The sequence below is a fragment of the Panthera onca genome, chromosome F2, assembly GCF_046562875.1.
Source record: "Panthera onca isolate mPanOnc1 chromosome F2, mPanOnc1 haplotype 2, whole genome shotgun sequence".
Lineage (NCBI taxonomy): Eukaryota > Metazoa > Chordata > Mammalia > Carnivora > Felidae > Panthera > Panthera onca.
Window position 1 is genome coordinate 4,622,285 of NC_138356.1, and position 24,637 is coordinate 4,646,921.

Sequence of the window (24,637 nt, forward strand, 5' to 3'; positions counted from 1 at the left end):
ACTACTATTTGTAAATGACAGAGACTATATATAGAAAACCCTAAAGCTGCACCAAAAAAACTATTAGAGTAAAAGAATGTAGTAAGGCCTCAGGATACAAAATTAACATACACAAATCAGTTGTGTTTTCATACACCAATAATGAGCTGCCAGAAAGAGAAATTAAGAAAGAAGTCCCACTCACATTTTCACCAAAAAGAGTAAAATACCTGGGAATAAATTTAATCAAGGGGATGAAAGACAAGTACTCTGAAAACTGTAAGACATTGGTGAGAAAAATGAAAGATCACACAAATAGAAGATGTTGTGTTCATGGGTTGAAAGAGTATTACTAAAAAGTCCATACTATGCAAATTTAAAGATTCAATGCAATCCCCATCAAAATCCCTATGGCATTTTCCACAGAAGTAGAACAAAGGATCCTAAAATTTGTATGGAACCATAAAAGACCCAGAATAGCCAAAGTAATCTTGGGAAAGATGAACAAAACTGGAGATATCATGTGCCCTGGTTTTAAACTGTACAACAAAGCTGTGGTAATCAAAACAATATGGCACTGACATGAAAATAGACACATGGGTGTATGAAATGGAATAGAGAGCCCAGAAACAAACCCATGCAGATATAGTCAATCTATGACAGAGCAGGCAAGAACATAAAATGGGGAAAAGACAGTTTCTTCAATAAATGATGTTGAGAAATCTGGAGAGTTACATATAAAAGAATGAAATTGGGCCACTTTCTTATATACAAAAATAGACTCAAAATGTATTATATTTGAATGTAAGACCTGAAACCATAAAACTAGAAGAAAACATAGGCAGTAAGCTCTTTGACATCAGTCTTAGCTATATTTATAAATGTATAAATAAATATATACACATATCTTGGGGCGAGGGGGAGGAACCAGTCTCCACAGACAAGACTAACAAAATCTAAAAAAAGACGGGATGGGGGCGCCTGGGTGTTGGCTCAGTCGGTTAAGCGGCTGACTTCAGCTCAGGTCATGATCTTGCAGTTCACAAGTTCGAGCCCCATGTCAGGCTCTGCACTGACAGCTCAGAGCCTGGAGCATGATTTGGATTCTGTGTCTCCTTCTCTCCCTGCCCCTCCCCAACTCATGGCCTGTCTCTCAAAAAAAGGGGGGGGGGGATTACATCACACAAAAAGCTTTTGTACAGCAAAGGAAACTGTCAAAAAAATAAGGCAACCTATTGAATGGGAAGAGATATTTGCAAATTATGTATTTTATAAGGGGTTAATAGCCAAAATATATAAAACCTCACAATAAAAAAAATGAATAATCTTAAAAAAAAATGCAGAAGACCTGAATAGGCCTTTTTCCAAAGAAGACATACAGATGGCCAACAAACACATGAAAAGATGCTCTGCATCACTAATCAGAAAAGTGCAAATCAAAACCGCAATGAGGTACCACGTTACACCTGTCAGATTAGCTGTTATCAAAAAGACAGCCATTGTTAGTGAGGATATAGAGAAAGGAGAATGCTTGTACACTGTGGGTGGGGATGCAAATTGATGCAGCCACTGTGGAAAGCGGTATGGAGGGTCCTCAAAAAATTAAAAATTGAACTACCATGCAGTCCAGCAATTCTGCTTTTGAGTATTTATGCAAAGAAAAGAAAAACACCAATTCAAGGAGATACATGCTCCCTATGTTTATTGCAACATTGTTTACAGTAGCCAAGATATGAAAGCAAGCCACTGATGAATAAATAAACTATGGTATATATTATACATATATATATATGTATATATATATATATATACACACACATATATATACATATATACATACATGTACGCATATATACATATGTATGTATATATATATGCATATATATATAAAATAGTGTATATTATATATACATATATATAATTTTTATTTAACCATAAAAAAGGATGAAATCTTGCTATTTGTGACAACATGGGTGGGCCTAGAAGGTATTATGCTAAGTAAAATGAGTCAGACAAAAACAAACACCATATGATTTCACTTGTATGTGAAATCTAAAAACAAGCCAACAAAATGAAACAAACCAACTCATAGATACAGGAAACAAACTGACAGTTGCCAGAGAGGAGGGCGGGTTGGGGGAATGCATGAAGTAGGTGATGGGGATGAAAAGGTACTTATTTCCAGTTATAAAATAAGTCCTGGAGATATATTGTACAGCATAGGGAATATAGTCAATAATATTGACTAAGTTTGTATGGTGAGAGTTGGGAACTAGACCAATGTGGGGATCATTTGTAAAATACAAAAATATTGGATCACCATGATGGACATAAGAGGCTAATAGGATACTGTATGTCAGTTATACTTCAATAAAAAAATTGATGTGAAATACACTCTGCCACCGGGAATTTGGATGTCTCCATCAGGTTATTTGAGTTACTTTTTAAGACATTACTGTTAACTATGGCACATATTTGAAAGCAGCCATAGAAACAAAGCTCTGCATTCCCTATGCATGTGGTGGCTGAATCTGGACCTAAAGTGTCTCCACTTTAAACAAATAAGTACACATAACAACATAAAGTTAACTTACTTAGTTTATATTTAGACAATGACACATATCCAACGATACAGCATAGACTGTTAATATAATACATACTTATATATTAACAAAGTATAATTAATATAGTGAACTTTCAAAAATCCTTTTATCATTTCTGCATGAATTCCTTCATTTTGCTCCTCACTTCAATTAATACATCCACTTTAAAAGGATCCAGATTTTTCCAAACTGTGTGTGTGTACCACAAACAAATTTAACAAGAAATAATACCCAGTTTGCTCAGAGAACACATAGCAAAACCATATATAGGAAAATATCAAAACTCTTGTAGAACTATTACCAGGAAAGATATTATGAGGCAAAGAGCTATTTTATATAAGGGAAGTCGGGTGCATTGGATAGTAAATTCCCATTATTTTAGAAGTTTTTCAAGCCTATGAAGGTGACATGAAGGAAAGTTAAGCAGTAGGTGTTTTAAATGGAAGGATCTTTCTAATCCTAAAATTATTTGAAAATAGCTTTAAATATTTGGGATGTCGTATTTGGGATTTGTGGTGACTTTTTGTTTGTTTTTGTGTGTATGAGTGTTTGCCCCACACCATTAAATAGGTGTCCTATAATCCAAGTCACTTCTGACACTGTCCACCTGGAGAAGCATCAGATCCCACAGATTAAAGACTCAGTCCCACAAGACCACCTGCCCACACACCTCAGATGCCAATTGCAAGTCCAGATTGCTACCTGTGCTTCTGGCCAATTGGGCTATAGATCAGAAGTTCCAGTGGCCTACTGAGGGTTGATTAATTTGCTAGAGTGGCTCATAAAACTCAGGGAAGCATTTAACATACTAGATTGCCAGTTTATTACAAAAGGATGTATACTGCCAGTTGGAAGAAATGTGTAGGGCAAGACATGGAGAAGAGTGGAAGAGTGTCCTCTTTGAGCTTGCCACTCACCCTGAACCTCCACCTGTTGATAAAGCTAAAAGCTCCTCAAACCCCAACCTTTTGGGTTTATGTGGAGGCTTAGATAATTAAGTCATTGACCATTGGTGATGCATTCAACCTCCAGCCCCTCTTACCTCCCTGGAGACCAGGGAGTGGCTATGCTTATTGTGACTTACAATAAACACATATTTGGTCTTTGTCCCCAATTCTGGTACTGAGTCCAAAAATCCTTGGAATTTCCTAAGTAGAAAACAATGGGAGTATCTTTTGCTATAATATTTGGTCTCTTGTCCTCAGTCTCTGAGATCACTTTGGAGTTTTTGTTGTCTTGGTATTTGTAACATCCCTTTTAACCACCACTGAGTTTATGTTCATGAGGTGACTTTTGGAAATCCCCTAAATTGGGGGAGCTGGTTGCCAAGGGAACCAACTTGATTAGAGGGTTGAAACTTTCAGTTCCAGCCCTTGATCTCTGGGACAGGGAGAGGGACTCCAAGTTGTGATTGACATCTGAAATTGGGGGGAGGAGCAGTCTTGTGGGACAGAGCCCTTAACCCGTAGGATCTGACAGTTTCCAAGTAACATTTCTGTTTCAGAAGTGACTTGAGTATTTACACAAAGAACACCCCATTTTTGGTGGTACGGGGAAAATACCCACACATTGGACTTGGTACAGAATCTTAAAGAATCTTTCTAACCCTGATACTGAAAATAGTTTAAATATTTACAATTAATGGTTTTTTAATTTTTAAAAAATGATTTTAATTTTTTTTTTGTTTTTTTGAGAGAGAGAATGCAAGCAGGGGAGGGGCAGAGACAGAGGGAGGGGGACACAGAATCTGAAGCAGTCTCCAAGCTCTGAGCTGTCAGCACAGAGCCTGACGTGGGGCTCGAATCCATAAATGATGAGATCATGACCTGAGGGGAAGTCAGACGCTTAACGGACTGAGCCACCCAGGCGCCCCTACAAATAATTCTTGATCTTCTGTCATGTTCAGGATTTGTGTTGCCTTTTCGGTTTGTATTTTTGCATGTCCGTTGAAAACGTCTACTTTGAAATTTTTAAAAATTTAGAATGTCCTGGCTAAACATGCATTCAGATAAATTAATCTTGGAACTCATTTGGCAGCATCAGCAATTCACCCAACAGTGGAGACAGAAAGAGGGGAGCACAGAGAGGGAATCCCAGGAGAGGCGCCATCCACTGAAAGGAGAGCAGTAGGTGTCTCATTGCTGCCTCAAGAAGTGCTCTCTGGAATATCGCTTGCTCCCTACAGTCCGTGCATTTCTGCTGGTTTAGATTTTCTATTTTAGTCTCCAGTGTGCTTTTAGAATCATAAGTTATGCAGTATTTTGAAGTTGAATAATGTTATTTTCATATATCCATAGAGAAATTTTATGCCAATTGCGAACCAAGACAATTTTAAAGATGAATGTTGCGGCGCCTGGGGGGCTCAGTTGGTTAAGCGTCCGACTTCGGCTCAAGTCATGATCTCACGGTACATGGGTTCGAGCCCCGCACGGGGCTCTGTGCTGACAGCTCGGAGCCTGGAACCTGCTTCGGATTCTGTGTCTCCCTCTCTCTCTGACCCTCCCCTGCTTACGCTCTCTCTTTGTCTCTCAATAATACATAAACATTAAAAAAAAATTGAAAGATGTATGTGAACACATGCTGCGCTGTGTAGTTACTTTAAACATCTGTCCCTCGCTGTGCTACACTTGATATACGGTTGAAGTAAAAAATGTCACAAGTTACGAGTAAAAATATTATAATGTGATTCCTATCACAAACACTGAGATGCACTATGAGCTAACTAATTTCCCAGAAAGCTACTAACTGTAAAAATCTGAAATAAAACATTTAGTATATAACTAAGGTGTCAGGACTCTTCCCAGATATTATCATACTTTTAAAACAAAACTTCGAAAATTTTAAAGGGAGGATGGTTTTATTTTTTTTAAATATGGTGATGGATGAACTTATTAATGAATATCTTTCATACACTCAAACTGACCACATGTACCTAGATATGAGTGTATCATTGTTTTTGTTTGTTTATTGATAACCTACTACAAAAGAATCTAAAAATAAATGTGAAATCTTAACTGAGAACTTTCAAATCTAGATCACATTGATCATAATGCTTTTTAAATATAAGTGTGCATACTGCTCCCCAAAATATTCTTTCTATGTAAGACTAAAAAGTAATGGAATAAAGAAAAGCTTCATGAACAAAGGTAAAAATCTCTTGTCCTGCTTTGTATGAACTTTGCAAGTTCTCATAAAAACAACTCTGCACCTTGGCAGAGGAGCTAAGCTGATGTCCATCCTGAGAGCGAGGCTTTCACCTAACCGTTTGTCAAGCAGACACTCTTTCTCCAAATGGAGAGGAGATGGAATGATTTAATTTATTGCAGGCAGTCTGGCACCACTGAAGGTTTACTAGCACCTGTCTGAGGATTTGTTTTCAAGACCCTACTCAGCATGATTCCCTGTTTGGCCACTGATAAGTCATTCACACTCTTGGGGTCGTACTTTTTCATCTCAAAGCTCACATTTAATTTTACCATCCTCTGTGGCTGGGTTATACAACTAGGATTCCTAGTTTTTGTTCTTAATATTAAGTAGGCCATTTTTAGAATTCACTTCTTTGGGAGACTCCGGCATAATCTGTAGATGATACTGTCATCACTTGTAGTAGTTAAAGGAAAGCTTTTAGAATGAGTTTAATGAGTTAAACTCAATCATCCATCAGACACCTTTTCTTCTCTTCAACGTCATACTTTTTCTTAAAATCTTAAAATATTTGCTCCCATAAATATATTTTGCAACTAAACTTTTTACATTTTTTTCACATAAGGTCACTCAGTATACTAACTTCATTAGCAAATTAATTTGATCCAATATTAATATTGTACAGTTATTAAAATTTTATTGCCAATAACTTCAAAGACAATTTTAATTAGTAAGCATTTACTGTTCAGCATTATGATACCCATATTCGAATTGCAATTTCTCCTTGCTCAAATTACTTTTCAGTCCCCACCAATACTGTCTTAAAGCACTACAAGTTTCATGTTATGGTGCATAAATGATAGTAGATTTAGCACAGGACATGTTCAGATTTAAGTGTACAGAAGTCAGTGCACTTGGAAGGTATTGATCATTCTTGGAGCTGGTTACTGTTAGTGAATTCTTACTGTCATTCCCGTTTCACTGACTGAGATTTATGCACCATTACTAAACGGGACTCCAGCCTTCTGTGTTGTTAGTGTTCTCCAGTTTGAGGTCCCCGATAAGTCTCCAAGCAGTTATTGCTATTTAGGATTATGGATGTTGGAAAGCTCTGATAATTGGTCCTGAAAGGACTTCTTTAAAAGGTGAGAAGAGCTTCTGCCCAGGGAGCTAATCTGGCCAAAGTGCACCTTCAGAGTCTCTGCAGCTGTTAGCACCTGTGTGTGAGCCATCTTTGATCTTTGCTTCTTCCTCGTGGTAAGTATTTTAACTATTTCAACGGTGGGAACAGCCATATTCCACAAGACTCCCGATCCCATGCAGCGTCTCTGCCACTGAGACCTGCCAAGACAGTTCAAGTAGCAGCTCAGCATTTCATTTTCATACTCTACTAGAGTGAGCCGTGTAACGTACAACTTTGCGGCTCTTCTTTGGACTCCATGTCCAAGTTTATTTGCTTATTTATTTTGTAATGTTCACTTATTTACTTAATGTGCAATGACCGTAGGATGCATCAGTCAAATGTAAGACTTTTGGGTATTTTCATGGGGTCGCGTTATTTTGTTTAAAGTCTACTCCTCTCTTTTCCACTTTTGCATTTTAAGTAGCTCATTCAAAGTGTCAAATCCTCTCACACTTCTGCATGGTGAAGGAAATCATCAACAAAACAAAAAGGCAACCTACTGAGTAGGAGAAGATATTTGCAAATGATACGTCTGATAAGAGGTTAATATCCAAAACATAAGAAGAACTTCTACAACTCAACACCAAGAAAACAAACAGTTCAATTAAAAAATCAGCAGAGCACCTTAATAGACATTTTTCCAAAGAAGACCTACAGATGGCCCATAGACATGAATAGGTGCTCAACATCACTCAACATCAAAAATGCAGGTCAAAACCACAATGAGATATCACACCTGCCAGAATGGCTAAAATCAAGAAGACGAAAAACAGATGTCAGTCCTTCCACCATGATAATTTCTGGGAGGAAAATAAGACCTAAACTGGACTGACACAGAGATCAATAAAGCATTTGTATCTGGTGCCATACCTGGATTCCTGCATGTAGGCAATTGGCCTGGCGTGGATTGTAATCTGTGGAAATCTCATAACATCTAGTTCTTGTCGAATATGTATTTCTTCCCTAATTTGTGGAGGAAGATTGACTTTAAGATACTTAAAATTAAATAGAAAGTTGGTGTGGTGCCTGGGTGCTTAGTTGGTTGAGTGTCCAACTCTTGGTTGGACTCATGATCTCACAGTTTGTGAGTTTGAGCCCCAAGTCCAGCTCTGTCCTGACAGCACGGACCCTGCTTGGGATTCTCTCTCTCCCTCACTCTACCTCTCCTGCTCACTCACTTTCTCTCAAAATAAATGGGTAAACATTAAACAAAATTAAATAGAAAGTTACAGTAGGATTTGTGGCTGGGAAATATTTTTCTATCTCAATATTTTCCTAAGCTCTAGACTCATACATCCTGCTGTTTGTTAGAAGGAAATAAACTTTTTTTCCAAATGGACTTTTCTTTATATGCAATAGTCTTGCCTCACTCACCCTTTTGGTTATTAACTTACTGTATAATCAGTGCCCACTACAAACTAGAAGTTCAATCAACTTTTACTAAAAGGAACTGATCCTGATAGTGTTTCAAGTCATTTGGATTCCTTTCTTTTGCTTTTAACATATCCTAAGGTCAAGAAACCAGGAGGAGGTATTACATTTTTTCTTTAAAAAGAATGCTTTTTGGGGCGCCTGGGTGACTTGGTTAAGCATCTGACTTCAGCTCAGGTCATGATCGCACAGTTTGTGAATTTGAGCCCCACATTGGGCTTTCTGCTGTCAGTTTGGAGCCTGGAGCCTGCTCTGGCTTCTGTGTCTCCTGCTCTCTCTGTCCTCCCCCACTCCTGCTCTGCCTGTCTGTCTCTCAAAAATAAATACTTTTTTTTTTTTTTCAACGTTTTTTATTTATTTTTGGGACAGAGAGAGACAGAGCATGAACGGGGGAGGGGCAGAGAGAGAGGGAGACACAGAATCGGAAACAGGCTCCAGGCTCCGAGCCATCAGCCCAGAGCCTGATGCGGGGCTCGAACTCACGGACCGCGAGATCGTGACCTGGCTGAAGTCGGACGCTTAACCGACTGCGCCACCCAGGCGCCCCGTACTTTTTAAGAATAAAATAAATAAAAAGAAAGTGCTTTTCAATTTTTTTCTAGTTTAAAATTCTTTTTTTAAATGTGTTATTTTTTTTAGGATTATTTAATTTTTAGAGAGAGAGCATGAGCAAGGGAGGGGCAGAGAGACAGGGAGAGGGAGAATCCCAAACAGGCTCCATGCTGTCAGCACAGAGCCCGGCGTGGGACTCCCAACCCACAAGCCATGAAATCATGGCCTGAGTCAAGGTCAAGAGTTGGATGCTTAACCAACTGAGCCACCCAGGCATCCCTGAAGATTTTATTTTTAGCTAATCTCTACACCCAATGCGGGGCTCAAACTCACTACCCTGAGCTCAAGAGTCACACAATCCACCAAGTGAGCTAGCGAGGCACTCCTGTTTTAAGATTCTTAAACAAATTCCAACATTGTCTATTGAGTGTTCATACTACCCAGTGAAAAAAATGGGAGAAGAGAGAGATGGGCAGTGTTGTCCATGTTATGAACAGAATACTGTCTAGAAAGAATGGAATAAAGACAACCCACAACCAAAAGTGGTTCTGCCATTGCAGATGAACTCAGGTTAGGACCCACGGATGCTGCTTAAGTGACGTCTAAGCTCTCTTCTGAGTGCAGAGGAAGGCCAGGATTCAGGAGCATAGGATGGGAGGATTGGAGGCTCTCCTTGGAGGCCAGCGTCCTGGACTCTTGCTGCAGAATACTCAGGTGCCATGTGCATTCTCCAGGCTCCATGATGCTCTGTGCTGCCCTCAGATCGCCTGCCTGGGTGGGTACTTCCTTCTTCACTTCCCTGGCTTTGCTGCCACTCCTGGAGCTTCATTCTACCCACCCTCCCCACCTCTCCACGTTTGTTCATGAGCTCTGGCTCTTTAGGGTCCTGGGTAACAGAAGGAGACAGCAATCAGGATTGCTCAGATGTCCCCCACGGTGTCTCATTACCTCCATCTACACAGGCTTACTTTTCTTGCCCTTCAAAACCCCAAGCACGTTTCTGCCTGCAGGCCTTTGCATCTGGGGCTTCTGTCTTTCAGGGTCTGTTCAAATATCACCTCATCAAAGGGCCTTCCCTGGTCACCCAATATGCAGTAACCCCTACATCACTCTCTATCACGACACTCCCTAAAATATTTCATAGCACTCAGGGTGCCTGGGTGGGTCAGGTGGTTAAGCAACTGGCTCTTGGTTTTGGCTCAGGTCATGATCACATGGTTCATGAGTTCAAGCCCCACATCCAGCTCTGCATTGGGAGTGTGGAGCTTGCTTGGGATTCTCTGTGTCTCCATCTCTCTCTGCCCCTCCCCTGTTTGTGTGCTCTCTCTGTCTCTCAAAATAAACATTAAAATTTGTTTTAATCATTTCATAGCACTCATCATTGTTGGTATTGTTTTTCATTTGGTTACTTGTCAGTTGACTCTTTCCTCCACAAGGATGTTAACTGCACAAGAGCAGGTATCTGGTTGGTCTCATTCATTGGTGCATTCTCACAATCTAGAACATTGCATCTGATAATAGGTGCTCAGTAATGTCATTAATGACTAAGTAAAATGTTGACGTTGTGTAACACCAGCCTCATGGGACTAGACAATACTGCTCACTTCTACTTCAAAGTAGGTTTCAGTCAAGGCTAATATATGTCTATGAAGATCTTTCTCCTAACCTGTCAGTTACATAAAGACTACCTACTAGCTAGGGGAAAGTAAAGGCTAGGCAAGGTTTTCTGAGGTGAGTGTTTAATAAAGAAGGAAATTGGCAGAGATAGTAGATAGTGCCTAAAGCTGGAGATTAAGTCGGGGAAATGTGATTTAAAGCAGGTCTGGGTTTCAGACTCCTTCCCTTAATTACAGTGCATACTATGAGATCACAGTTCTGAATAGCATGTCCTTTTAAGGACATCGATGTTCTTTTTTTTGTTGGTTTACTTATTTTCAAGACAGAGTGAGAGACAGAGAGAGGAACATAGCATAAGTGGAGGAAGGGCAAAGAGACAGGGGGACACAGAATCCGAAGCAGGCTCCAGGCTCCGAGCTGTCAGCACAGAGCCCGATGTAGGGCTTGAACCCAGGAACTGCGAGATCATGACCTGAGCTGAAGTGGGACGCTTAACCGACTGAGCCACCCAGGTGCCCCTCGCATGTCCTTTTAAAATCCTTTCTCCTTTCCTCCCTCCTTCTCTCCCTCGTGATACCAGGGCCTCAGAATCAAGCATTGGCATGTTTCATAGGCTAATCAGACCACCCAAAAACTCCACAAAATGTGTTTGTCAAGAAGTTACATTTTCTCTCCATTTTGCAGACCACTTCTCTATTTCTTTTTTCTTTCTTTTTTTCTTCTTTCTTTTTTTTCTTCTTTTTGCAAGACCGCTTCCCTATTTCTAATCCAGACAGACACCTCCTTGTGGAGCTCATTTCTATGACTCCCCAGGGTGCAAGACTGCCCTCCTCCAACTGCCTGCACAGGTGGTGCCCCTTTTAGCCCCTGAGGGAGGAAGACATGCACCAGGGACAGTGTTGTCCATGGTGTGGCCAGGAGATGCTCCCGAGCTGGCCCGGCCCCCACTGCCTCCTGCACTCTGCTCTTTCTCACACCTACCATCTTGAGTACGGGTTTCCCACTTCCGGCTCCGAATTCGGTGTGGTGCCGGACAGCCTGAGGAAGTGTTACCATGGCGACACTGCCACCCACGAGCCCCATGGCTGCCTTGGACTGCTTTTGCTAATCACAGGCTAGAATTTCAGTAAAGGAAGGTGTGCTGACCCCAGGTTGGAAGAAGAGCTCATCTGTGAGGATGTGGTTCAGTGAAAGCCACCTCACCCTGGGCCCTCAGTCCCCAGAGGCAGCTCACTGAGGGCAGGAGCCCAGAGGGCCAGGACCGAGCCTGCTCCTGGGAGAATGAGGAGGGGAGCAAGGGCTGGGGAGAGAGCTCCGGTCTTGCATTGAGTCGGATGAACCCCCTCACTAGCCTTTTTTGGTCTAAATATGAGACTAGGATTGTTATCCTCATTGATAAACAAACATATCCTTGAGGACTGAAACTGCGCCACAAGCAGTAAGGAAAGGAAAGGGGACATGAAAGCCGTCGTTGGAACTTCCCACATTTGTGGCCACAGGCCAGGCATGGGGAGTGGGAGTCCTTCTGCTGGTTGTAGAGGTTTACTCAAGCGTCACGGGGCCCTGGAGTACGCTCACAGGCCTCAAGGAGTGGAGAGTCGGGAGACAGGCCCGTCAAGGCTGGCTAGGACTGGCCCGCAGGGGATTAAGGTCTCCAGTCCTCTGGTTAAGAGCCTGGCACACAATTTCGGAAGGACTGTGGGAAGGGGTGGAACCAAATAAAACATAAGCGGTGACTCATCTCCACCTGGTCAGTTCAGGCCAGTCGGAGACGTGTGTGTGTGTGTGTGTGTCTGTGTGTGTGTGTGCACTGCCATTTTGCTAGGGACCGCGTGGAATCTGTAGGGTGCTTGGGTATAGGGACATTTTAACACTATGAATTCTTTCCGTTCATGAGTAGGGACTATCTTTCCATTTATTTGTGTCCCACAGTAATCCCTCCACTTCTGTTTATTTGGGCAAAATGGAATGTTAGACTTCTTATGCACAACTGCCTAGTAGACAAAAAATACATATTTAATTTTAGAAATAAGAATCAACCTGACCTATGCCTTTAAATTACACACACACACAGACACAGATATACATACATACATTAAATATACGTATATTTTCAGCTTATGGATGTATAACTGACAAATTTTCCTCATTTCCCAGGCCCTAGCACTGGGGCCACTTTTCTGCTGTTTCTATAACTTTGATTTCTTTTTTAGATTCCACATATAAGTGATACCATGCAGTATTTGTCTTTGTCTGACTTATTTCACTTAGCATAATGCCCTCTCCATTTATGGTGCTGTGAAGAGCAGGATTTCCTTTGTCTCGTGACTGAATAATATTCTGTCTTTTATATAATACTCTGTACTTTATATGTTTTTTCCTAATTTAGATTCATGTCAGTTAAGGTACAGTGTAGTAATGGTTTTAGGAGTAGAATTTAGTGATCCATCACTTCCATATAACACCCAGTGCTCATCCCAACAAGTGCCCTTAATACCCATCACCCATTTAGCCCATCCCACCACCCACCTCCCCTCCAGCAACCCTCAGTTCTCTATAATTAAGAGTCTCTTATGGTTTGTCTCCCTCTCTGTTTTTATTTTATCTTTTATTTTTACTTTCTATGTTCATGTGTTTTGTTTCTTGTTTTACATGTGAGTGAAATCATGATATTTGTCTTTCTCTGATTGACTTATTTTGCTTAGCATAATACGCTCTAGTTCCATCCATGTTGTTGCAAATGGCAAGATTTCATTCTTTTTGATCGCTGACTAATATTCCATTGTGTGTGTGTGTGTGTGTGTGTGTGTGTGTGTGTGTGTGTGTGTGTACATATTCTTTATTCATTCATCAGTTGATGAACATTTAGGTTCTTTCCATACTTTGGCTATGTTGATAGCACTGCTGTAAACATTGGGGTGCATATGCCCCTTCCAATCAGCATTTTTGTATTCTTTGGATAAATACCTACTGGTACAACTGCTGGGTCACAGGGTAATTCTACTTTTAACTTCTGGAGGAACTTCCATTCTGTTTTCCAGAGTGGCTGCACCAGTTTGCATTCCCACCAGCAGTGAAAAGGGTTCCTCTTTCTCCACATCCTGGCCAATACCTGTTGTTTCCTGAGTTGTTAATTTTAGCCATTCTGACAGATGTGAGGTGGTATCTCATCACGGATTTGATTTGTATTTCCCTGATGACGAGTGACGTGGAGTATCTTTTCATGTGTCTGTGAGCCATCTGGGTGTCTTCTTTGGAATAGTGTCTATTCATGTCCTCTGCCCCTTTCTTCACCGGATTATTGTTTTTTGGGTATTGAGTTTGATATGTTCTTTATAGATTTGGGATACTAACCCTTTATTCAATATGTCATTTGCAAATATCTTCTCCCTTTCCATTGGTTGCCTTTTAGTTTTGTTGATTGTTTCCTTCACTGAGCAGAAGCTGTTTATCTTGATGCAGTCCCAGTAGTTCATTTTTGCTTTTATTTCCCTTGCCTCTGGAGACATGCCGAGTAAGAAGTTGCTGTGGCCAAGGTCTAAGGGGTTGTTGCCTGTTTTCTCCTGTAGGATCTTGATGGTTTCCTGTCTTACATTTAGGTCGTTCATACATTTTGAATGTATTTTTCTGTATGGTGTAAGAAAGTGGTCCGGGTTCATGTGTCTGCATGTCACTGTCCAGTTTTCCCAACCCATTTGCTGAAGAGGCTATCTTTTTTCCATTGGATATTCTTTTCTCCTTTGTCAGAGATTAGTTGGCCATAGATTTGGGGGTCCATTTCTGGGTTCTGTATTGTGTTCCATTGATCTGTGTGTCTGTTTTTGTGCCAGTACCTTACTGTCTTAATGATTACAGCTTTGTAATACATCTTGAAGTCTGGGATTGTGATGCCTCTGGCTTTGGTTTTCTTTTTCAACACTCCTCTGGCTATTTGGGTCTTTTCTGGTTCTATCCTACATATATATATATATGGGTGTATGTATATATGTGTGTATATGTGGTTCTATCCTACATATATATATATATATATATATATATATATATATATATATAATTTATTATATATTATTATTTATATTATATATGTTTATTATTATTATTTATTATATATATAATATATATATTATTTATTCATTCATTCACTGATGGACACCTACGTTGTTTCTATATTTTGCTTATTGTGAACAACAAACATGAGAGTGCAGATATCTCTTCGATATCCTGTTTTCATTTCTTTTGGATGTGTGCCAGGAAGTGAGATTGCTGGATCCTAATGTAGTTCAATTACTAATTTTTTGAGGGATCTCCATACTGGTTTTTCACAGTTTCATTCTTTTGCATGTGACTATCCAGTTTTCCCAGCATCGTTTATTGAAGAGACTGTTCTATCCCTGCTGTGTATTCCTGGCTCCTCTGTCAAAAATTCATTAACCGTATATGCATGGGTTTACTCCTGGACTCTCCGTTCTGTTCCGTTGATCCTCGTGTCTGTTTTTTGCCAATATCATACTATTTTGATTGCTATAGCTTTGTAGTATAGGTTGCAATTAGAAAATGTGCTGCTTCTGGCTTTCTCAAGATTACTTTTGGCTATTAGGAGTCTTTAGTGGTTCCACACAAATGCCATTAGAATTCTGAGAGGTATTGGAGTGAATCGTTAGATTGCTCTGGGTAGTATGGACATTTTAACATTATTAATTCTCCCAGTTCTTGAGCACGGACTATCTTTCCATTTGTTTGTGTCTTCTTCAATTTCTTTCATCAACGTCTTATAATATTTGGTGTCGAGATCTTTCACCTCTTTGGTTAAATTTATTCCTAATATTTATGTATAGGATATATATGTCTCTAAATAAATTCAACTTCCAACAGGTTTTGCCTGCTCAGAAAGCTAATCCATGGAGGATTTTATTTTAATAAGACTGAAATGGATTCCATGTATAACAAGATGCAAGGAAGAATTCTGTTACTTGGGTAATGGGTTGCATTTATGTTTTTGCCTGATGAGCAGCTTAACCCTCAATACAAATATTAATGTCTTCCCCAAAGGAAGTAGGAAAAGGCTTCCCTTCTAAGGTAGCAGCCCAAGTAAAACACACAGAAAAAGAATAAAGTATATAGATGCAAGGCTGAGGAAGAGAGAGAACCATGAGAGGGGCCCACAACAGGCTAGGAGCCAGTCCTTGGTAGTTGAAGGAAACAACAGCCATAGAAATACAAAAAAGAGTATGGAACCAGAAAAGACCCCAAATAGCCAAAGTAATCCTGAAAAAGAAAACCAAAGCTGGAGGCATCACAATCCCAGACTTCAAGATGTATTACAAACCTGTATCATCAAGAAAGTATAGTACTGACACAAAAACAAGACACTCAGATCAGTGGAACAGAATAGAGAACCCAGATATGGACCCACAAATGTATGGCCAACTAATCTGACAAAGCAGGAAAGAATATCCAATGGAATAAAGACAGCCTCTTCAGCAAATGGTACTGGGAAAACGGGACAGCGACATGCAGAAAAATGAACCTGGAGCACTTTCTTACACCATACACAAAAATAAACTCAAAATGGGTGAAAGACCTAAATGTAAGACAGAAAGACCTAAATGTAAGACGTAAAATCCTAGAGGAGAAATCGGGCAAAAATGTCTTTGACCTCAGCCTCAGCAACTTCTTACTCCACACATTTCCAGAGGCAAGGGAAATACAAGCAAAAATGAACTATTGGGACCTCATTAAGGTTAAAACTTCTGCTCAGTGAAGGAAGCAATCAACAAAACTAAAAGGCAATCAATAGAATGGGGGAAGATATTTGTAAATGACATATCAGATAAAGGGTTAATATCCAAAATCTATAAAGAACTTATCAAACTCAGCACCCAAAAAACAAATAATCCAGTGAAGAAATGGGCAAAAAACATGAATAGACACTTCTCCAAAGACATCTAGATGACTGACAGACACATGAAAAAATGCTCCACATCACTCATCATCAGGGAAATACAAATCAAAACCACAATGAGATACCACCTCACACCTGTCAGAATGGCTAAAATTTACAACTCAGGCAACAACAGATGTTGGCGAGGATGTGGAGAAAGAGGATCTCTTTTGCGTTGTTGGTGGGAATGCAAGCTGGTGCAGCCACTTTGGAAAACAGTTATGGAGGTTCCTCAAAAAGTTAAAAATAGAACTACCCTATGACCCAACAATTACACTCCTAGGTATTTATCCAAGGGGTACAGATGTGTGTCTTTCAAAGGGGCACAAGCACCCCAATGTTTATGGCAGCTGTGAGTCTCATATAAACTCTGAGTCTGGAGTTCTCTCTTGTCCAGTAAGAGAGCAGATGCAGAAATGAAAATGAGAGAAGCTAATGTCTTGGAGAAGACAAGAGCCCTGAACAGGAGTTGCATCTCTGTACTGGTTAAGCTCTCAAGATCTTACATATGTGGTGAACGTGCTGAAGAAAACAATCAGATAGTAATCATTAACTTGTGTGTGTAAGGAGCGAAGGGTCTGGAGGGCAAGTGGAGTTTGAAGTAGTGATAAAAGTATATTGGTGCCAGATGGAAAGTAGTTTCCTGCAGGTGATGTAACAAGTTACTCATGATCCCACTACAATATCTTGCTAACTAACCTTGGGAACTTTCACCCTGTGGTGGCAGCTTTCCACCTTAAGCTTTTTCAACCCATTTATGTAAGTATAAGGAATTCTTTAAACTATTTTCCCACACCATCCCAAAATATGGGAAAAGCCCAAATGTCTATCTACAGATGAATGGATAAAGAAGATGTGGTATTTATATACCATGGAGTATTACTCGGCAATCAAGAAGAGTGAAATCTTGCCATTTGCAACAACGTGGATGGAACTAGAGGGTATTGTGCTGGATGAAATTAGTCAGAGAAAGACAAACATCATATGACTTCACTCATATGTGGAATTTAAGATAGAAAACAGATGAACATAAGGGAAGGGAAGCAGAAATAATATAAAAACAGGGAGGGGGACAAAACAGAAGAGACTCTTACATGTAGAGAACAAACTGAGGGTCGCTGGAGGGTTTGTGGGTTGAGCCATCGATGGGCTAAATGGGTAAGGGGCATTAAGGAAGACACTTGTGGGGATGAGCACTGGGTGTTATACATAGGGGGTGAAGCACTGGAATCTACTCCTGAAATAATTATTGGATCATATGCTAACTAAACTGGATGTAAAATTAAAAAAGAAAAAAAAAAACAAAAAAGAAATACAAAAGAGCCTGACTCCTTCTTCTCTTGAGGGTCATCTTATTGCCACTCCAAGAAGACAGATTCTGTTTTTCTGTTTTTCTTGACCTTAGGGACTCTTCATTCTCTACACACAACCCCCTTCAATGCTATGAAGGCCATTGATAACCTTTTGGGTAGTATATTGTTACTTTTCCATAACAGGCTTTGCCACACAGCTTTCTTCCCAGCTAGATCTGGAGTCTGAACTCTCAGCTGGGCTCTGACAGAAGTGCCTTATCTTCTCTTCATCTGCTACAGCTAGTTTGGGGGAAATTGTGTCCCCCTCTAAATTCATACCTTGAAGTCCCAGCCCCATGTCCTTAGAATGTGACTGTATTTGGAGATGGGGTCTTTAAAAAGATAATTAAGCTTAAGAAAGGTCATTAGGGTGTGCCTTAACACCATATGACTCGTGCCTTTATAAGAAGAGATTAGGACACAGACATACACACAAGGAAGACCGTGTGAAGACCAGGGAGAAGAGGCCATCAACAAGCCAAGGAAAGAGGCCTCCAAAGAAGTCACCCCTGATGAAAATTTGATCTTGGACCTCTAGCCTCCAGAATCATGAGAACATACATTTCTGTTGTTTAAGCTACTCAGTAGAACTTTGTGATGGCCGCGCTAGCAAACTAACACAACCACCAACCCAAGTGTGAGAACAGAATTTTGCTCACGCTTCTAGCCATTAGGCTAAGCTTATTTGTAACTTTTTTTTTTTTTTTTTTTTTACAAAATATGTTTGTTAAGATGGTCATAGTCAGGGGGCGCCCGGGTGGCTCAGTTGGTTAAGCGTCCTGCTTCAGCCCAGGTCATGATCTTACGGTTCGTGGGTTCGAACCCCCCATTCAGGCTTTGTGCTGACAACTCAGAGCCTGGACCCTGCTTCAGATTCTGTCTCCCTCTCTCGCTGCCCCTCCCCTGCTCATGCTCTCTCTCTCTCTCTCCCTCAAAAATAAATATTAAAAAAAAACTAAAAACAAAACAAAAAAAAGATGGTTACAGTTAAAAACACAGAGGTTTGAAATATCTTTTTGTTGCAGACATGTATGTATGTTTCAAAGTATGATTTCTTAAAAATGCTTCCAAAGAAAGGAAATCTGCTGAACAAATAGCACGATGAATGGGAATCTAGAGACAAAATGGTTGACCATATAAAAACTGGCCATGTTTTTACAACTTAAAGGCTTTGAAACCAGCAAGCATGTAACAAGATGCTCAAAATCACTAATTAGGAAAATATAAGTCAAAACCACAATGAGATAATATTCCACATCCATTTAATTTTTTTAATGTTTTTTTATTTTATTTATTTTTTTATTTTTTTGACGTTTATTTATTTTTGAGACAGAGAGAGACAGAGCGTGAGCAGGGGAGGGGAAGAGAGACAGGGAGACAGAATCCAAAGCAGGCTCCAGGCTCTGAGCTGTCAGCACAGAGCCCGACGCGAGGCTCCAACTCGCGGACCGCGAGATCATGACCTGAGCTGAAGTCAGACCCTTAACTGAGCCACCCAGGCACCCCAATGTTTATTTATTTTTGACAGAGACAGAGACAGAATGCAAGTGGGTTAGGGGCAGAGAGAGAGGGAGACACAGAATCCGAAGCAGGCTCCAAGCTCCGAGCTGTCAGCACAGAGCTGATGCGGGGCCCTTACCCACAAGCTGGGAGATCATGACCTGAGCCAAAGCCGGACGCTCAACCGACTGAGCCACCCAGGCGCCCCTATTCCACATCCATTTAGATGACTACTAAAAAAAAAATAAAAAAGTAGCAAGTATTGATAAGGATATGAAGACATTAGAAAACTTGTGCACTGTTGTTGGGAATGTAAAAATGGTACAAACACTATGGATTAACAATATGACAGTTCCTCCAAAAATTAAAAATAGAATTACCACCAATTTTACTTCTGGGCATATGAATCCAAAAGAATTGAAAGCAGAATGCCAAAGAGATAGAACATACACTCATGTTCATAGCAGCATTACCCATAATAATCAAGAGGTGAAAGCAACCCAAGGCCCATTGACAGATCAGTGGATACACAACATGTGGTATATACATACAAGGGGCTATTACTCAGCCCTTAAAAGGAGTGAAGTGCTGACATGTGCTACATTGTGGATGTACCTTGAAGATACTGTGCAAAGTGAAATAAACTAGTCCCAAGAAAACAAACACTGTACGATTCTGCTTAATGAGCTACTGAGAGTAGTTATATTCATAGAGGCAGAAAGTAGAATGGTATTGCCAGGGGTTGTGGGGGGGAAAGAAATGAGGAGTATAGACTTCAGTGAATATACACGTTCAGTTTTACAAGATAAAAAAACTCGGGGAATGGCTTGCACAAGTGCACACGGTTAACAGTACTGAATTGTGCACGTAAACATACTTGGTAAATTTTATGTTGGGTATAGTACCACAATTGAAAACTTTTTAAATGTAAAACAGCTTCAGAGATTTCTAGGCAGGGAAGCCTTCCTTAGGTCTTATTATGTCACCGAGAAAAAGAAACATATCCCATTAAAAAAAAAAAAAAAAAAAAAAAAAAAAAAAAAAAAACAGTCCTAAACAGATCTGATAACTTTGCTGGGTGTGTAAAGCCATTTTCTTATTTATTTATTTATTTACTTATTTATTTTTGACAGAGAGCACAAGTTGGGGAGGGGCAGGGATAGGGGGACACACAGAATCCGAAACAGGCTCTAGGCTCTGAGCTGTCAGCACAGGGCCCGACAAATGAACCCAGGTACCGTGAGGTTATGACCTGAGTCGAAGTCGGACGCTTAACCGGCTGAGCCACCCAGGCACCCCTGGAAAGTCATTTTCATGTACAACTCAGGGAGTAGCTTTTAATCTTTCAGAGTATGGAAAAAAAAGCATGAAGTTCTTTTAAAAAGTCTCATTGCACCTAGAAATGTTCTGCCTCATTTCCCCAAAGAGATTTTAGGGAACACTACTATTCCTTGCCAGCGGGGAGCTCTTGCTGGTGGTTTCTCATTTGTTTGACCACCCGGGGTCAAGGTTTAAGACTTGCTAATGCTTCAGGTGCAGAACTGGCACCTACTTGGCCACGGTGTTCTTTGTCTATGCAGCTTTAGTAATTACAGAAACTGTCTTTTCATGGTGCTTTGTTCCAAAATGTTTTAATTATTGGCAATTGATTAGTTGTCAGTGTTGTACTTCTTGATTCTCATTATCATTTTCATACTCGTTTTAGCAACTGCATTGTCCGTTTCTGTCAGAATTTGCAGCCACAGAACATGAGAAAAATAACAGTTGAACGGAAATTACTGCTTTCCAGGTTTGGTGTTGACTATCTATTCATCTGTCTTGCAGAACTATGGGATTTAAGTAATGGTGCATCATTTTTATTGAAGCGTAGAGAACATAAAAATGCTTCTGTTATTATTAATGTGCCTAACTCTACCAGTAAGGCCCCTGGAGAAAATAAATATTCTGGGCGTGGCCCTTAAACTTCAGGAGTGTTGTTTAATAAATTATCAGTTCACTGAGTCAGGTCTCTGTATAGCTTTTTAAATATTTTTTTAATGTTATTATTTATTTTTGAGACAGAGACAGAGCATGAGCAGGAGGGGCAGAGACAGAGGGAGACACACAATCTGAAGCAGGCCCCTGGCTCCGAGCGGTCAGCACAGAGCCCGTCGCGGGGCTCGAACTCACCGTGAGATCATGACCTGAGCTGAAGTCGGACACTCAACCGACTGAGCCACCCAGGCGCCCCTCTGTAGGGCTTTATAAACATTTTCTTGATTTCAAAAACAAAAACAAAAACTAGTCAAGGGTAATGTAAGGTACAACTCCTCAAGGCACTGTAGATATGAAACTGCTTTTAATGAAATATTTCCTGTAGCTAGTATTTCATGTAGCTTAGTATATTAGCAGGGGGTGTTAAGGGCATAAGGGATTAGCCAAAGAATTTACATATATAGTCTTTCAGAAAGCAAGGTGCTATACACTGAAAACTATATTGAGTAGTTGTAAGCGTGTGTATATCCATTTCATATCAAAATTAAGAAAATCCTAAAAAAATAGGATTTCTGCAAATTTAATACTCTCACAGGACTCCATGTTGCAAGAGCTTCTGGGGTATGGAATACTCCTGGGCCTTACTGCTCAGATGTGAAGGTGCTACAATATGGACCTGCAAATGGGAACTGCCTGTGAATTAGTTCATACATCCTTCTGACTGCATTTGACTGGTAGCAGAATTTTCACTGTATGTGAAAATTCTTATGTAATTACTAAGATACATTCAATGGCAGAGGAAAATAATCACCCAAAGAACTATAATATTGCTGAAAGCAGATTTTGTCCTTCCTTTTCCCTTCCTTTCCCTTCTCCTTTCCTTTCCTTTCCCTTCCTTTCCTTTCTTTCCCTTCCTTTCCTGTCTGTTCCCTTCCCTTCCCCTTTTTCTTTTCCCCTTCCTCCCTCTGTTCCTTCCTTCCTTCCTTCCTTCCTTCCTTCCTTCCTTCCTTCCCTCCCTCCTTTGTCTCTCTCTCTCTCTCTCTCTCTCTCATTAGAGATTTGTTTGATGTGGACACTCAAGGCCTAGGCAGAGTGGGAAATGCCATGGAATGGGGCAGGCAGGCAAAGGTGGGTGGGTTGCAGACCCACACCTGACCCCAGGAGGGGATGCTGGGGGCTGGCCCAGGCACACCAGAGGGAGTAGCAGAAGGGTGGCCCAGACAGACACACCCCCAGGGGACCTGTAGGCCAGCCCTTGAGAAGGTATCTAATGGTGAGTGCCCAGGCCAGAGCCTAGCCCAGGGAGGCAGGGTTGGGGCAGTTTGGGGCTCCCAGAGTCTAGGGACCGGCATCACTAGCAGCCTCCCCGAGCTGCCGCTGGAATTCAGGGCTTGTCTGCCCGATGGACTCAAGCAGCTCCTGGAGGAGGGCATGGAGGTGGTCGTTCTTCTTCTCCAAGTGGTCCAGACAGGAGTTGATCTGGTCCAGCATGGAGCTGATGGTAACATTCTGTATCCCCGAAGCCGTCATCCTTGCCTTCCGTGCCCGCCTCCACTGGCAGGCCCAGTTCCCCTTTGGGACCCAACATTGTAGGCTCCAGAGACACTGGGGCAGCGTGATCGTGGAGTGCAGCACCCACAGCTGGCTCGGGGCAGAAGGTGGAGGTGCCAGGGAAGCACATGTTCAAATAAAATACCTGTATTTCAGTAGTTACGTTAAGCACACCAGTTTTTAAACTATTACGTATTATGTGGCTTTGCTTGTTCATAACAGCCTGAGTTTTATAAAACTCACCCATTATAAGTACAAGTCAGTGATTTTTAGAAAATATAGAGAGTTGTGCAATTATCACCAATATCTGACTTTAGAACATTCCCATCCCTCCAAAACACTCCGTGGTGCATATTTTCAGTTAATCCCCACTCCTTCTCTAGCCTTAGGCAACCACAGATATGCTTTCCAATTTCATGAATTTGTGTGTTCGGACCATTTGATATCAACGGGATCACATAATATGTGGCCTTTCTCATCCGGTTTCTTTCATTTGGCAGAATACTTTTGAGATTTATCCATGTTTTAGCACATCTCAGTACTTCATTGCTTGTTAGCTAAATAGTGTTCCATCTATGAATACACAACACTTTGAATGCATTTATCTCTTTTTTCTTTAATTTTTTTACTAATCTCTACACGTAACATTGGCTCGGACTCAACCCCAAGATCAAGGTTCCACACTCTCTGGCTGCATCAGCCAGAGGGCCCTGATGCATTTATCTCTTCATGACATTTGGATTGTCTCCAATTTTGGTCTGTTATGGATAAGGATGCTAGGAAGTTTTATATACATGTCTTTGTGTGGACGCATGCTTGTATTTTTCCTGGGCGAATTTCCAGTGGTGGAATTTTTGGGTTGCATAGTAAGTTCATTTTTAACATGTTTAGAAATTGCCAAACTCTTTTCCAAAGCAACAAAGCAACTGCACCATTTTACCTTCCCACAGCAGCATATAAGGGTTCCGTATTCTCGACATCCTCAACACTAGATATGGTCTGTCTTTTTTGTTACAGACTTGATATGTGGTTTTTATAAGTAACGCTCTTTGTCACTGGATTCCTCTCTGAAGAACCAGTTACACACCTTCTACCCTAAGAAAATAGGGTTGCTAGTAATGTCATCTCTGAATTGAAATTCTCCACCCCACCCTGCAGGCTCCTTTCACTTTCCCCTATCCCCTGGGGTCCCATCCTGCCCCCGGAGGCCACTTGGGAGAAAAGAAAAGCAGGAAGCCACGGGCAGAGGGCAAGGAGCTGGGCGCCAAGGTCCCAGTGAACATCATAACCAGTAGATGGCAGGGGACTGATGGATGTCAGACGCCAACTTCTCTCTGCTCAGATAAGTCAGTTTTTATGTGGAGAGCCGTGTAAAGGCTGAAATTGGTCCTCGGATATAGATCTGAGATTTGGGGGAATGGAGCAGAAATCCCCACTTAGAAATGTGAGCAAAGAGGAATAGGAATCCCCTCAAATTTGTAGTCACGATTGTTACTTCTCACTCATACACACGTGTAGACCTTTCTTCGCCATCTTTTAGCAGTATGGACTTTGATACCAATACCTTGTATGTACACAGAACTTATCACTATGGAAAATGCTACTGCATAGGTTATCGTGTTCCAGACTCACAAATGGGAAACCGATTTCCAGAGGGCATAGCAGCTCGTAAGCACCAAAGCTTGTCCCTCTGCCAAGTCCGCGGCTCCGCGTCCCTGCCTTCGCCTGCGCACCTTCACTGCTCGGCTAGGAAGCAGGAAGTGCCTTCACAAAATTCCTGCAGTGTCCTGCTATGCCTGCTCACTTTGAA

At 41.0% G+C, this 24,637-nt stretch overlaps 1 protein-coding gene and 1 pseudogene across 23 annotated transcripts in view; one reads left to right on the top strand and one right to left on the bottom strand.

Moving 5' to 3' along the window:
• Window positions 1–24,637, top strand: part of LOC144615101 (uncharacterized) — a 237,109-nt gene that overhangs the window by 45,591 nt on the left and 166,881 nt on the right. The gene's annotated exons all lie outside the window — the stretch shown is intronic.
• LOC132664054 (bublin coiled-coil protein pseudogene) lies at window positions 22,597–22,937 on the bottom strand (annotated as a pseudogene).